The sequence below is a fragment of the Lissotriton vulgaris genome, chromosome 4_1 (genome assembly GCF_964263255.1).
Source record: "Lissotriton vulgaris chromosome 4_1, aLisVul1.2, whole genome shotgun sequence".
Classification (NCBI taxonomy): Eukaryota; Metazoa; Chordata; class Amphibia; order Caudata; family Salamandridae; genus Lissotriton; species Lissotriton vulgaris.
In genome coordinates, this window is record NC_141691.1 from 1,005,330,839 (window position 1) to 1,005,346,419 (window position 15,581).

The following is a 15,581-nucleotide window of genomic DNA, read 5'->3' on the forward strand; positions in this document are numbered from 1 at the left end:
ATACTCACTGTATTAAGTATGTTGCTCAGTTCAACAGTTGAGTATTCCTTTTGCATAAAACAACAGTGTCTAGCAGGTGGGGTTGATTGGGCCGCATGCCTACACACATCTTTTGTTGGGCTAGGCCCCACATATTACCTGGAAGTTGCTCTGGACAGACCTGGGTGTGCAGAGGATGTGATCACACCTTTCCACATTTGTAGTGTTTTCTCTCCATTGTGTGTGGGGGGGGGAGGGGGGTTGCAGTATTAGTCTATTGGAAGATTTTGCAAGACTGATTCAAGGAGGTGGGTCTTCGCAGCATCACCTGGCTCAGCAGTGGCATTCCTCTTGACTGCCTATGGGCGTGTGCTCAGCACAGGTGGTTGCAGCCTCCAGGCCAAATCTTCTCACTGACAAAAGCAACAGAGATGATCCAGGAGAGAATAGAAGGAAATTATATTTTGCTTGTCCTCTTGGGACTGATTCATGAAAGTGGCATTAGACCATACAGGAGTAGACAAACCCTTATTATTTCCAAACCTTGACTCTTGTTTTGTACCTAAAAGAACTCTGGAACATACTCCGTGGCAAGCTTGTCTTTTACAGTCTTTCTGCCTTATGCCTTGCTGTCTTCATCAAGAGGCTATGAATTGTCCACGGAAATGGATAATCTGAAAGAGTAGGGAGAAATATTTCTCTTGCGCACAAACACACACATAGATTTTTTTCCTTCACTTCTAAATCATTTGGCATGTGAAGATATTTTTTGACCTGCAATACAGGAAATATTTGAGACATGTTGCTTAATTTCCGTGATTTGCTGAACAAGTTATCCCTTCTTGATGTAGGGGCATGTTTAGAGTTCTCAAAAGGCAAGTCGTCCCATGGTTACCTCAGAGTTATGTGCTGAATCTGATACATGTCCTGCGAGTGAGTCATTATGACTGGAATTGTTTCACGTTCTTGATTGGAAGTTAAGGTTGCCACCGTATTATGAAAACAGGAATTCTGGCAGTAGTCATGTATGACTTTTGTGCACATTTGTTGTGTGGCATTTTATTGTGGTTGTGATGTGTTGTTCTTGAAATATTTTTCTAGCTATTCTCAAACTGGGTTTAGCACCTATGGAATGTAAATAGTGCAAACCAGTGTTAATCTAGGGAGAGACGGTCTTGCCTCAATTGAAATGGACTCTGGAAGTTTTCACCGCCAAGATATTAAATATGCACGTCCTACAGCAGCACAAGCAACCACTAATTTTTGCTAAGTTGATTTCTATGCTCCTGAGATAGGAGTATTGTGCCAAATTTCCCACAATTACAGGAATGGGCATAATTGTGTAATTTTCAGTAAACGTGCATCGAAAGAGTAACACAAAATTACCAAAATTACTCTGATTACTTTGGCGTAATTAAACTTTTGCCCAGGCCGAGACTAGACCTGTCTCCCTGGAACAAAGGACCCCAGAAATTACACCAAAGGTTAGTTGGCTGTACTCCATTTTAAGATAAATGGGCATAACAAGCTTCCAGAGGCTCATCCTACCAGTTACAGCTGGATCTGCCCTGAACCCTGCTGCTGGCCTCCGTTGGAGTGAGTCCTAACCCTCAAGTTGTGACCCCCAGGTCCTGGACCCTTTGCTAGTGTTACAGCGTATTCCTCCTGTTCCCAAATTACAAGAAGCAGACTTTTTGCCAATTTTCTGCCAGGAGAACTGTTGGAAACCAAGGTTGCAATCAAAGCTGATGAAGAACCTTCCAGCCTCAACATGCTGGGTTGCCCAGTGAAAGGAAATCTGATTTCCAGGAAAGGTTCCAAGTCTGAACGTAGAGGGACTGATGTCGAGCAGTCCCTCAAATCAGTCCCTCAAAAGACCTTCCGGGACACAGACTTCACTGCTCAGAGCTTTTCTGCCTTAATCAACAACTGCACTGGGACCCTGCTCTTCAGCAGCCCACTGTCATCGAGCCCTGCTTTGAATCAACATTGCAGGTTTCCCCACGAGAACTCGTCGACAACCAATTTTCCTCCAAAAACCTCCCTAAGTGAGAAGGTAAACTTTCCATTGTGGTTAACCTGGTCCATCGCAGTTGGCATAAACTTTTGACTTTGACCCAGTTTAGTGTGACCAGATACCTGCGGTAGGTGCTTTGTGTCTTTTGGTGCGATTTTTTATTCAAACTTCAAAATTATTATCTCCAGTTCTACTTCTTAGATTTCTGTCATTTGGAGTCATTTTATGTATTAAAATATTTTCTATGTTTCTAAATTGGTATAGGATTTTTCTTGTACTGTGTTTTCACTTTATTACTGTTTCAGTTCTGCATAAATTCTTTAAACAGTTCCTCAAAGTTAAGTTTCACTGCTCTATGCCAAGGTACGAGATGATTGAGTACAGGTTTATTTAGTTTCTCTAGTAGTTCACCCTGACAAGGATTGTGATTATTATTTCAGGTGAGTTCTCACGCCCTCTCTACTTATACTCCAAATTCAGACACATATCATCATTAACGTATAATTCCATTAGCAAAATTAACTTATCTTGTCCTACTATTTCATAAGGAGTCGCAATAAATACTGTACAAGCTAAAAATTAATTTGCAAATCATAACTTTTTTGCCATAATGTTGCCTTCAATTTTTGGGAATTATGGGCAGTGCTGCCACACAAATGTTCAGTACCTTGGTGCTTCAATCTACTTGTTTTTGTCTTTTAAAATCAAGTAAAATCAAGTAAGACAGAGCTGGCCGGAGTACCCTGGTAGGGCGGTAATGGAAGGCAAGAGTTTGCACGTACCTCAGGATTTTGTAAAAGTATGCCCTGTGGACAGCAAACCGAATAGCAGATGTGATTCTCTCTTCTAGAAGCAGCCAAAATTGTGATTTGAACTCAGGCCTTTTGTGGTTATATTTTTGGAATATACAATCTAGCTTTCTGGTTCCAAAAACTGTCTCATTCTTTCCTTTGTTCCTTCATTGTCTTGGGAAGCTGAGAATATAGCCGTGGAGAGCCATTACCAAAGTTCTTCTCGGTTCCACAAAGCGGATTGAGGGGAGTACTATTAGATACCCATTACACTTATATAAAAACACCCCTTCTTTCACCTCTGCGCCTCACATTACAGGCACGATTGAGGAAACGCCAGCCAACTGGAAGGTTTTTTGAAGTTATAAACGCCATTGATTACTTGTAAGTGCTTCTGTTACAGCCTTTGCGAATCAGGGTCTACAATACATAATCACAGGTTCCTCTTTGTGCACATGTAAACATGAGGCACATGTGCAAAAAGTCTTGTAAATCTGCCAAAGAGATTGATAATTTGTTTTTTTGTACTAATTATCATAACTTGAGGGGTAAGTTAAGAAAATGTGATAAGTTTTAGTGATAACAGAAAAGGGGCATAGATAATAATACAGTATAAAAAATCAGGTGCGCTCAAAAGCTGAGAAGAAGTGAACAATGAAATAATTGTGGAGGCATCTTCTCACCTCTTTCTTGCAAAGATGACCTTCTCAGACATCACTGTGTGTGTTGTAGAAGCACATCTGTGAAAGCAGGCAGTTCATTGCTGGCATTGTGCAAAGAAGATCATTAAAAAAAATTATTGCAAAATTGAAAGCAAAGCTGAGTGCTCTCCGTCTTTGGAGGAGATAAAGATATCAAACATGTTTCTCTGCCTCTTCTTTGGTTAATATGTTTTTCAGAAGTGGCAACATTTCTAGGTGGCAGTGACATGCTTTAGATTACCATTTCCAATATGTGCCATCAGCTAACTCGCAGCCTTAGCAAGTTTAACTCGATGAGCAACCCATTCCCGACACTTGGAAAGTAATGCCACCCTCCTCGATGGAGTGTCAATCTCTGATGTAGCAAGAATGTGATAACCTAATCTGCTCAGCTTGTAAAGCTCCCTAGTAGTAAGCTGGGTCTCCTGTATGCAGAGAAGATGAGGTTTGAGGGTGCGGAGTTCTTCTCTGATATATCTATCCTTGCATGGATGCATACCATTGATATTCCAACTAAGAATATGACCATAAACAACAAAATCTATTGTTAACTGAAAGACTACTACCACTCATGAGCATGATTTCATAATGAGGCTTCCCAAATCCCACAACCTCAGTAAATGCTATATCTAAATCTTTATCCTTATGGGACTCCGTTGTCTCACCATGATTATACACTTATTGCTCCCCCTTGCAATCTCTGCAAATCCTCCCACCTAACCCCCTCCATACCTGTCCTCCCCCACCTCCCATGCCTCAACCCATTCTTGGCTGGCTCAGCTGAGCAGGACTTGAAACCTTCAATGTGTAATCACCCCCCCCCCATTTCATGAGTTAGCAACCAGACTTTCCACATCCTGTCACCTCCAGCGATGCTCAATAGTACTAACGATATGAATATGCCCAAAAAAGAAGAAAACAAAACAGAAGTCCTGCCTAGCACAGACCCGTACTGTCATGTGATCTGCCTCAAGCCAGCATGCAAAAAAAACAGAAGAAGAGAAAGAGAAGGTGTGGTCTGACCTCCTGAAAATGAAATGTCTTCTCTTCTCTTTTTCCCCTTTCTTTATCCCTGTTATAGTGCAGTTTAAGGTCAACTCATTGCAGACAGCAAGTTATAAAGTCAACACACAGATCATTAAATTCATTGCATTCTCCTCCTTGTCTTAAAAAGTCCTGTGCTCTTGCTGAATCTTGACAGTAATTGTTTGGCCGTTGAAGCAGATCTTTGAATTGGCAGGCTCATTATAGGAGACCATATCACCCAGCTTCTGAAATGAGATAATTTCACACCATCTGCATTCCACAGGCTCCGGAGAGAAATTCAATCACACAAAGAACTCCTCTTTTTTGGGTGGACAAGCTGAAATATATTTTGCCTAAACAAAAAGTTCCCAACGTATATCAAAATAGCCTGTGGCAAATTGACTGCCCTATCCTTATTTGGCCTGTGGAGAAGGATTCTATGGGTCCGCTGTATCTAGCAGTCAATATCTCAGTCACTATGTTTGGGGAAAGACTGCTGAAAAAGGTAGACAGTATAACGGCTGGGCTCATCCCCTTCATTTCCTTCTGCGATACCTAATACATGGAGGTTATTGCACTGCTGCCAATTTTCAACATCTTCCATTTTCTGTGGCATGACCTGCAATTCATCATCTTCTTATTTTATTTGTTTTTTTTGACACCGTGAGTTGACTCCATCAGACTGTGATTTAATGTCATCAAGGCAACCATAAAGAACATCCATATTTTTTTTTAATTATTTGCAAAAACACTTGCGTTTTCAAATGGGAGGTCTTAAGAGCCAAAGAATCGTTTTTACATTTCTCCTGTTGGAGTTGGAACAAGTTAAAGTTGGATGCAAGTGAAGGGGATGTAGGGTCTGCAGCAACTGCCCCAGAAACTGGCCTTGACTGTCTCACTACTGCCATTGATGGGGTAAATTCTAGTTGTGTACTCTTAGAGATATTAACATAGTTAACAGTCAATAACTGAGATACCCCAGAGCATGCATTTGATAGTGTTTTGTTGGTGGAAGTTAGCTATACTCCTTCGGGGTCCTAAAGTAGCTTGTCTTCAGTGATCTCCCCAAAAGCCTCTGTATCATTGAGGTATCTCTTAGCTACAGCAGTGTGAATTGGATCCTTCATGGGGACAACATTCCCACATACTAGTCACGTACCATCGCAGTCTGTGCCTGCATCAGTTGTAACCAAAATACCAGTCTCGGAACAACCTGGCAGTGAGAAGAAAGCTTCCAGAGCTTCTTGGTTCATGTGAGTTAGTACAAGCCATTGAACATGTAGCCCCCTCTAAGCAATTAATTAGCTGAAACCCACAACGTGCATTAAGTTCAGTGTCTGTCACAGAGCCTGATGTAATTGAGGCAATACACTCCTTAGTACTGACAGTGCTAGCCCCAGTTCTGGGATTAACAAAGACATTTATGTTGGAGGCAGTCTCAGTATATGTCTCAGAGTAGGGAGCAAGCAAGCCAGACAAAGGTTTAGTAGGCCCAGTATGCAAAATAGGCATGGTAGGCTGAGTCAGAGTAGAGGCAGTGGATGTGTTAGCAGTGGTGGAAGAATCATATGAGTCCAGACCCTTGAGGCCAAAAAAAACCACCAAAGTCCTCCTAACATGAGGTTGAGCAAGGTAATTTAAAGATGAACCGGCTGAAGAAGAATAAAAAAGAGGGCATACTTTTGATGCTGGTATTCTGAGCTCCTGTGGGGGCTCCCCATATGCTGCAGAATCCCAATGGCACTGCCTCTCTCGTAAAATAGGTCTACTGTCTCAGAGGTTCCCCATCTGGCGAGAGTGTCTGCCCCTGTTTGGATCATCTCCAGTGCTAAATGCAAGTCCATTGGCTGAAGTTTTGTTGCAGTATTTTGGGCTCTTTGGATCTTATATCTAGCTGTGACATTGAAGTGGGAACGAATCAGGATCTCTAGTGCTTCTTGTTCTATCATTTAACTTCGTCCATGTATGGACTAAAAAACTGTATTGTTCGATCCTAGATATGCATGTATAACTTATTGCTGGGATAACAAATGCTGACCGCAAAGTAGGAAAGGTAAATCTTTAGTATTTAACCTTTTGGCAGGATTATTCAAAATGTATTAAGAAAGCTGTCCACAGCAAGACAATACATAAATTCAAATTCATAGAGTAAGTGAGTAGTGACTGGTGACTGAGTGTGGAAAACAGTTTAGACAATGACAAGCCAAATCATACAATTAGACAAAACAATAATACAACCAAAAATCCACTAAACACTCCAGCAATTCTAGGTAAATAAATTATTTCTTCAGTTAATTAGGACTTTGTGAACGTGGATATATACGGAACGCCAACGTTTTGACCCTAGATGAATAGCGCTGGTTTATGAGCGTCTAGAGTGGGTCTTCATCAGGACTGTAATGTGATGGGACAGCCTCAATTGTAGTGGGTGTGTCATTCAATAATTTCTGGACTGTAAGGGTGGAGATTGTTAGCCGACTATCTCCAGGCGTGTTATTAGCGCAGTTTTCTTTAGTCTTTATTTTGATCTTCAACACCGGCCGGTGGGAAGATCATGGAATGCAGGGCCGCCGTGGCGAGCACTCAGGCTGGCTGAAGGGACGCAAATACAACAATTGATGGACAGAATGCAGAACACTGTCATACATTCACCCCAGTACAGAGATCTGGGCCTAAATCCATCGTTTTCTTGCACTCCACACCACCCCAGTACAGACATGGCCATATGCAAATCAGCCTTGACCCTGTGCCTCATGGGAACAGTCCAGCCCGAACTGCCAAGCCATGTCTTTCCTGGACTGGAATCAAGCATCCTAGGACCAGTTTCTGGCTATCAACCGTCTTCAGCTAGCATAGCTTGACTCCAGTGGTGTGAAGAGCATGGGACTCACGTCTGAGCATACCCATCCCACTCGGGGTGACAATTGGCAGTTCGGGCTGGACTGTTCCCATGAGGCACAGGGTCAGACTGATTTGCATATGGCCATGTCTGAACTGGGGTGGTGTGGAGTGCAAAAAAACAATGGATTTAGGCCCAGATCCCTGTACTGGGGTGAATGTATGACATTGTTCTGCATTCTGTCCATCAACTGTGGTTTTTGCATTTGTCACCCCTAATGGGATGGGTATGCTGAGACGTGATTCCCATGAACTCCACACCACTGGATTCAAGCAAGCCGGGCTGAAGACGGCTGGAATGCCAGAAATGGGTCCTCTGAAGTTTGTTTCCGGTCCAGGGAAGGCATGGCTTGGCAGTTCAGGCTGGACTGTTCCCTTGAGGCACAGGGTCAGACTGATTTGCATATGGCCATGTCTGAACTGGGGTGGTGTGGAGTGCAAAAGAAAGATGATTTAGGCCCAGATCTCTGTACTGGGGTGAATGTATGACATTGTTCTGCATTCTGTCCATCAACTGCGGTTTTTACATTTGTCACCCTGAGTGGGATGGGTATGCTCAGACGTGAGTCCCATGCATTCCACACCACTGGATTCAAGCAAGCCGGGCTGAAGATGGCTGGAATGCCAGAAACCGGTCTTCAGAAGCTTGTTTCCGGTCCAGGGAAGGCATGGCTTGGCAGTTCAGGCTGGACTGTTCCCATGAGGCACAGGGTCAGACTGATTTGCATATGGTCATGTCTGAACTGGGGTGGTGTGGAGTGCAAAAAAACGATGGATTTAGGCCCAGATCTCTGTACTGGGGTGAATGTATGACATTGTTCTGCATTCTGTCCATCAACTGTGGTTTTGGCTGAAGGGACGCCTCAATTGGTCCGTGCAGTTTTCGGAAAACTGCACGGGCCGATTGAGACGTCCCTTCAGCCAGTCTGAGCTCTCGCCACGGTGGCCCTGCATTCCATGATCTTCCCACTGGCCGGTGTTGAAGATCAAAATGCTTGTAAATAAAAGTAAGGACATGTACTGGTAAGTTTTGCATGCCCTTGTAGTGACAACAACTCACATTTGTTCACCACTACTGTAAAGCCTACTTCTCTCATTGGTTACTATTAGCAATTCCTAATACACTTTTAAGCTGTAATTCCTCATTAGAATGGAGTGGCTGCATCATCATTTATATCATTGGAATGATAACAATAAATCCTCTTCACTGGTAAAGTTGAATTGAACATTACTTTTTTAGAAATTTCACTTTTAGAAAGTGGACATTTCTCCAGTCTGTGTGGCTGCAGCCTGCCTCCAATATATGTCTGAGGTGGGTGACAGCTACAATTTGTGCACTCCCTCTAGACTACCACCAACACAGGAAGGATAGGTGTGACAGATAACTCATCTGCATTCATCAGCATTTTGATATCTCTTCCTGGGAGCTGACACTTACACCTGAATATCCCACACAAAGAGCTGATTCACTTCTATTGATAGTCTAGAGCTAGAGCTTGGGAAGAAAGGGACTGTGTGCACTTCAAAGCCCCTTCTCTGAAGTCACCCCCACTTCAAAGGCACAGCTGGGTGTAAGTAATTACTGGGGCCCTGACCCTATCAAAATAGCACACTACTAGACCTGGGAAGAACTCTGCCAAAAGTAAAGACTGCTGTGCTGCAAGGATTGCCATTCTGCATGACTGCTGCTCTGGGAGAACTGCTTTTCTGCTTTGCTGTGCTGCCCTGCTGACTGTTGATCTTTGCCCTGCTGAGAACAAGGACTGGATCCCTCTCACTGGATCCCAGGGTGACTCCAAGGGCATGATGGCTTGCCCCCATTCTGAAGTCCCAGGGCTATCAAAGACATCCTGCAACTCTGCATCAGTACCTGGACATTGCGATCTATGAGTCCTGCCCTGCCAGGTGGTGCTAATCCAGTCCTGGGGCCTTGAAAAGCAATTTCTGCTGTGCATTACCCTTCAACACTGACAAATTTGTCACACCATGACATCGCCTTGAGAGACAGTGCGACTTGATGACGATGAACTGCTCGGCTTGACGATGACCCATTGCCACCCACATCATAAAGGGATTCATTGCCGAAGCCTACAGTGACTTGGAAGGTCGGAACCAACGCACCCCCTCCATCCACGGGATTGACGATGACGAGACAATTCCTCCATCCAAGGTATGTTTTCTGCAGGATCTTTGTGAGTCGTGTAGCTGGCCTGACCTGCATCTCGGTCATCCAGAACTTTGGATTTACCCCGGTCTAGCAGGGCCAGATATCCTTGGTTGGAACTTTTTGCCTCTAAGCAATATATTTTAATGTATCTTTAAAATTTCTGGTTGTACTTATTGGATTTGTGTCATGTTTGTCTTGTTTTACTCATAAAAATATAATGTATTCCTCTACCCTGTGTGGAGTAGTTTTGTGGTATATTCATTGTGTTACTGTGTGTGTTGCACAAATACTTTGCACCTTGCCTCTTTAGATAAGTCTGGCTGCTGTGTACCAAGCTGCCAGAGGGTGAGCACAGGTTATCTTTTAGTGTATATCTAGCTTACCATGACTAGAGTGGTGCGTTCTGCTTGGACAGGAAATACCCCTGCCCACCAGAAAACCCATTTCTAATACATTGCATTTTTGTGCAGTTGAACTAATAACCCTACAACGATTACTTTTGGGAGACAGTCTGGCTATAGATATGTGTGGCACTAGACTATCATCATTTTTACCATATTTTTAGGGCCAGGCTAATAATCATGGCTAAGAGCTTCACATGATCAAGGTCCTGAAGGTAATAATCTGAGATAATAATTTGGCCTTCATTTCTAAAGTTATGATATGGTTACAAAGATTATGATGAAATGGTCCACCTGCCAGTCCCGCCCCTTCCACTATACTTACAGCTGTATAAATTATTAAAATGCTGTCATCAACATACACCACATATTAAAATTGTTATGTATCAAGTTAGGGATCAAAACTAGATTATTGTTCATTTGGGTAAAGGTGCAATTTCAAGCTCTAGTCATCAAGGAATGCATGCCATTTTTTTCCAGGATCTTTCCATAATTTACTCAGATCTATTGTCGATTGAATTTTCTCCTTAAGAAAAAAACATTAGCACGGAGAAAACACTATTGACTTGGAAAAATGACGAAATAGTGGATTTAATAATGAATGCAAGACAAGAGTTTGAAGGCTGGGGCATTACAATGACAAGACCAACAAAGCGACAATATCCTTCAACTCTACTAATTGTGCCAAAGAAACCAAAAAAAGAGGAACCGAACATCCCAGTGTACTCAGTACTTCAAAATACAAGAGGAAAAATAAACACTTCCGAAGGTATTACAGGGAGTCAAACCCCACAACAAGACAGTAATAAATGGAATTGGATGGCCACAGCCCTAAATGTCCGGAAAACAGAATGACTCACCACGAAGGGTAAAAGCACCAATAACAGTACCGTAAATGTTTTCTCCTAGAACATCGCAGATGCAAAAAGATAACTACAGGATGACAGTGCTCCAGCATGTTGGGAGTATTATGACATCATCGCACTCCAAGAAACATGGCTGATGGAGTGCAAGGACGTGGCCAATTACACACTCCACCATGTAACAGCAACCAGAACACATAAACATGGAAGGCCGAAGGGTGGCTTAGCAACATATATATCAACGGCTCTAAATATCAAAACTGAACAGCTACCGAGTACGACATCAGACCTACAAGTAATTAAAATGGTCCAGGGGCCTAAAAATCAGACAACAACAGTGATATTAATAAATATCTACTTTCATCGAAATGCCAGGAAATAAGAGGCACAGTCTGAAAAACTGATGTCGATAATCACTTCAATCAGATTTGAAAACCCAGCCTGGGAGATAATATTAACCGGCGATTTCAATTCATATTTAATCCATACACCAGATGATGATGACCAGCTGACAGTGGACAACGAGCTATGGCCTGTTCCCTCACAATCATTCTCTTCAATAAAGAGACACGATTTGAACGGGCGAAAGCTGGTTATGGCACTAGAACATCTAGGTTTGCGAGTCTTAAACGGTAGACCAAAAGATGACACTCCTCCGCCGTGGACCTATCAGGGTGCCCACTCCCAGTCAATCTTAGATTATACAATTTTAACGCTTTCTTTACTCGCCCATGAGATGAAATATACGATCAAGCCCTCAGCCCAAAGTGAGCATTCATATCAGGTATTTGAACTGGAAAAAGGCTATTTGAAACATCGCCCGGCTTCCATGGAGATGGGTCAATTGACTACAACTAATCTGAAATGTTTAAGATGGTCAGCAGAAACTCTGCCAGAACTAATATCACTAGCAAAAGAAATAATTCAAGCAAATACCATATCCGGAAATAACTCAGTAGAGAACTGGTCTATCTTCACGAACAAACTATTAAATCAGGTACCAAAAATGAATAATGCACAGATCAGAAGGTTCAAGCCCAATGCAAATATGTCCAGCAAGGTCAACTTGCTAAGAAAAGAACTGAGATAAGTGGTGAGGAAAAACAACACACAGAAAGTCCCAAATCACACCTGGCAGGAAATAAGGAATATCAAGAGGCAGTACAAAAATAAAATCTGGAAGGACAACAGGAGACATTCTGGACGAAGCTACTTTTTTGTGCCAAACAAGCAAGCAATAGGCTCTTCTGGGAATTAGTAAATGGCACAATAAGATCAAAAGAAGTGATAAATAATGTCTTGGTAACAGAGAACGGTTAGGTAGGTCCTTTAAGTAAAACATTTGAATATCTCACAGCATTCCCAAAAAGCGTAACTAACAGTAACAGGAAATCTCTGCTCGCTAAACTCTTTGGGAAGAATCACCCTGGATCACAAGACCTCGGTAGCACCCTAGCCCTGGAAAGTCAATACTACAGAGTAGAAGATATCTCCAGAATAATAAAACAGGGTCGCAAAGGTGGGGCCCCAGACCCAAATGGCATCCCCCAGGCCATCTACAGGGCTGATCCCGACTACTGGGCAAAATTGCTATCAGTTCTTTACAATGAAATTAGCCTAACAAATACCCTTCCCTCAAATTGGAAAGGGTCAATCATTAATTCGATCTTCAAGGGAGGTGACAGGGCGGACCCAGCAAACTACAGGTTAATCACACTTATGGATGTAGAAGCAAAATATTTTGCCTCATTAATCCTGGAGGACTTGGTAGAATGGTCCAACATAAAAGGGCTGATCCCATTTAACCAAACAGGGTTCCGCAAAGGATGTGGCACAACAACAAATATTTTAGCTCTTGCCACAATAGCAGATTAGTGCAAACGCCAGCGAAGAACACTACAACTGTGTTTTATAGACTTCAAAGCCGCATTCGATCATGTGAACCGCGGGCTCTTATGGACTAAACTACAGAAATCTGGGTCTCCCGGAAACAATGTTACGACCCATTATACAACTGTATACGTGCACATGGGTCCGTTTTAAAATAGCAAATGGTACAAAATTGTCCAAAAAGATACAAACAGAGATTGGACTGAAACAAGGCTGTGTACTAGCCCCCCATTTATTTAACCTTTTTATGGCAGATCTCTCACCCCACCTGGATCAGGCAAACACACATCCTCCGCGCTTGGTAACATTGCCCATAACGCACCTTTCATACGCAGACAATATAGTTTTGTTTAGTCTGACCCGAGTAGACCTATAGAGAGCCCTTAATGAGCTCCTTTTGTTTGCTAACACCTACGCATTGGAAATTAACAACACTAAAACAAAAACTATGTCAGTCATGAACAGCATGCGGCATCAGTATCAATTCAAACTGGGAGAGACAAGCCTTGGAATAGTAAGTACTTATAAGTACCTGGGGGTACACATAGACAATAGATCACATTTTCAATTTCAGAAACAATATCTGGAAAAAAAGGAAATGGCAATATTTAGGCTTTCTGTGCCATTACAAAAAAACTAGGTGGTCCCTCCTTCATGCCACTAATATCAGTGATGGCCGCTAAGCTACTACCTGCAATAACATATGCAAGCATAGTGTTAAATGGCAAAAACGGAAAACTCCTAGACTCTCTGCAAACAAAGGCCTACAAAAAAGTCTTTTGTCTACCCCAGACAGCATACCCGGCAGAGGTCCGACTGGAATTCTGCCTCACCAACCAGGAGATAGGGAGAAAATATGCCACTATTAAAACTTGGTATAAAACATTGGCAGAATCGATCTAATACCTTAAATGACGTCTTGCGGCGAGCCCAGGAAGACGATCCAAGCTCAAGTTACGGCAAATTCCTGAAAATGGCGTTGAAGGATACCAAGACAAATGAACTTTGGGTGCAGAACCCTTCCTTCCAAGTCTTCCGTAGCATAACAAACAAGGCGGCAAAGCTACAGTCATCATTAATAGACAAATGTACCTTAGCTAAAAGATCCCATGGCTGGATGGTTCTCCAATCCTATACATCACTCCGACCGGAAGAATACCTCGGTACAACATACTCGCCCCGCTTGAAACGCAAGCTAATGGCAACCAGATTTGGGGTATTACCAAGCCTGACTGATCAACCAGCATAGAAGTATACAGGTGTTAAATCTTGTAGCTTATGTGGTGTAGCATGGCAAGATTTTATCCATCTCATATGTGTCTGCCCCAGCTTGAAATCGAAACGTGTATCGCTCCTAAAAAAGGCTTTTAATGACAGAGGGATCCGAACTTGTAGATCCACCATCATTAGAGGACTTGGTACAATAGAACCTCAGCTGACCTGTAAAATTATTACATTTCTATTATTTTATGAGAAAAACTATATGGCTGATGGAAACAGGCACTGCCAACACAGTAATGTTTAGGATTTGTATTGCAATTTAAAAAACATTTTTAAAAATGTTCAATGTTACTATTTGTTGAAACCGTAACCCCGACAATAACCTGACGACACTGAATTACGAACAAACTTTAATTGGTCTCATGATAAAGACATCACTTCTGGCTTTTAGGATAAAATAAGTAACATGCTTTTTTTTCTTATATACCTTTTAAATCATTTATTTGTTGTTAAACTATTGATACTTTACTTGCATTATGACATTGTTATGGTTTTAATTAACTTAAAGAATAAAGAATTGTCTTGTCATAATTTACTGTAACATTTTAGAGACTTTAGGTATGCTGGATCACCAAGCAGTTGATGCCTGTAAAGACAACATTTTACTATTGATAATGGGAGTATACATAGGTCAACTTTGCATTGAAAAAATGTAATGCTATGTCTTAGACAAGCCCAGTAAGTAGCCATTATGTTCACTTTTTATAATGATTTCCCAGGGCATTATGTTAGGACTCTGTACAATGAGCCCCAACATACATCCAGTCCGATATCTAGCCAAGAAGAAGCTGGCTGTTGACTGCAGTTATGTAAAAAACAATTTTTAGGGAGGCTACCTGTGGGGCACAGAGTCATCGAAGTTGAGCCAGAGTGCATGTTAAAAGGAACAAAGTTCAGCAAGTAAGTTCACAGGGGCATGCCTGAGGCTCTGTGTGCGAAGCAATGAGGAGGGAGTTTGGGGTTCCCAACAAGGTTGTACCGGCATTCAAAGATGTGTAAATGAAGAAAACTAGACAATAACTAAGGAGCATTAAATTAAGGGCTAAGGAGCATAATTCAAGCAGGTGAGTGTGCTACCTCAGGAAGTCAAAGCAGTCACCACTCGCAGTGCAAACTGTCACCATCAGAGGCAAGGAATGAGAGATGGAATTCTTTTCCCCAAGTTACCATTGCTTCCCCCCTTTCCCTATATTACCTCAGCCTGATAATGACCATTTCAATTAATTAACAAGTCAATACTCTAAATAATCAGACTAGGTTTACTCTCTAAGCATAAACTATTATGTCGTGTATGAACATTTTGTGAACCTATAACTAACATTTTGACCTGACGCATGTTTTTTCTCTCTTGTTAATTTTTATACATTTTCACTGTGTGACCACTGTGGGCACCAAATGTTACTTGTTATTAAATATTCTTTTACTGGCTTGCTTTGGCATGTGTAGCATTAACTGCATTATTAACTGAACTGCCATTTATACTTAATTTATACTTCTAGATGAGTCTTTGGTGAACTATTGTTTTGTACATTATTTAGTGGATCCAGGTTCCTATTAGGTATAGTGG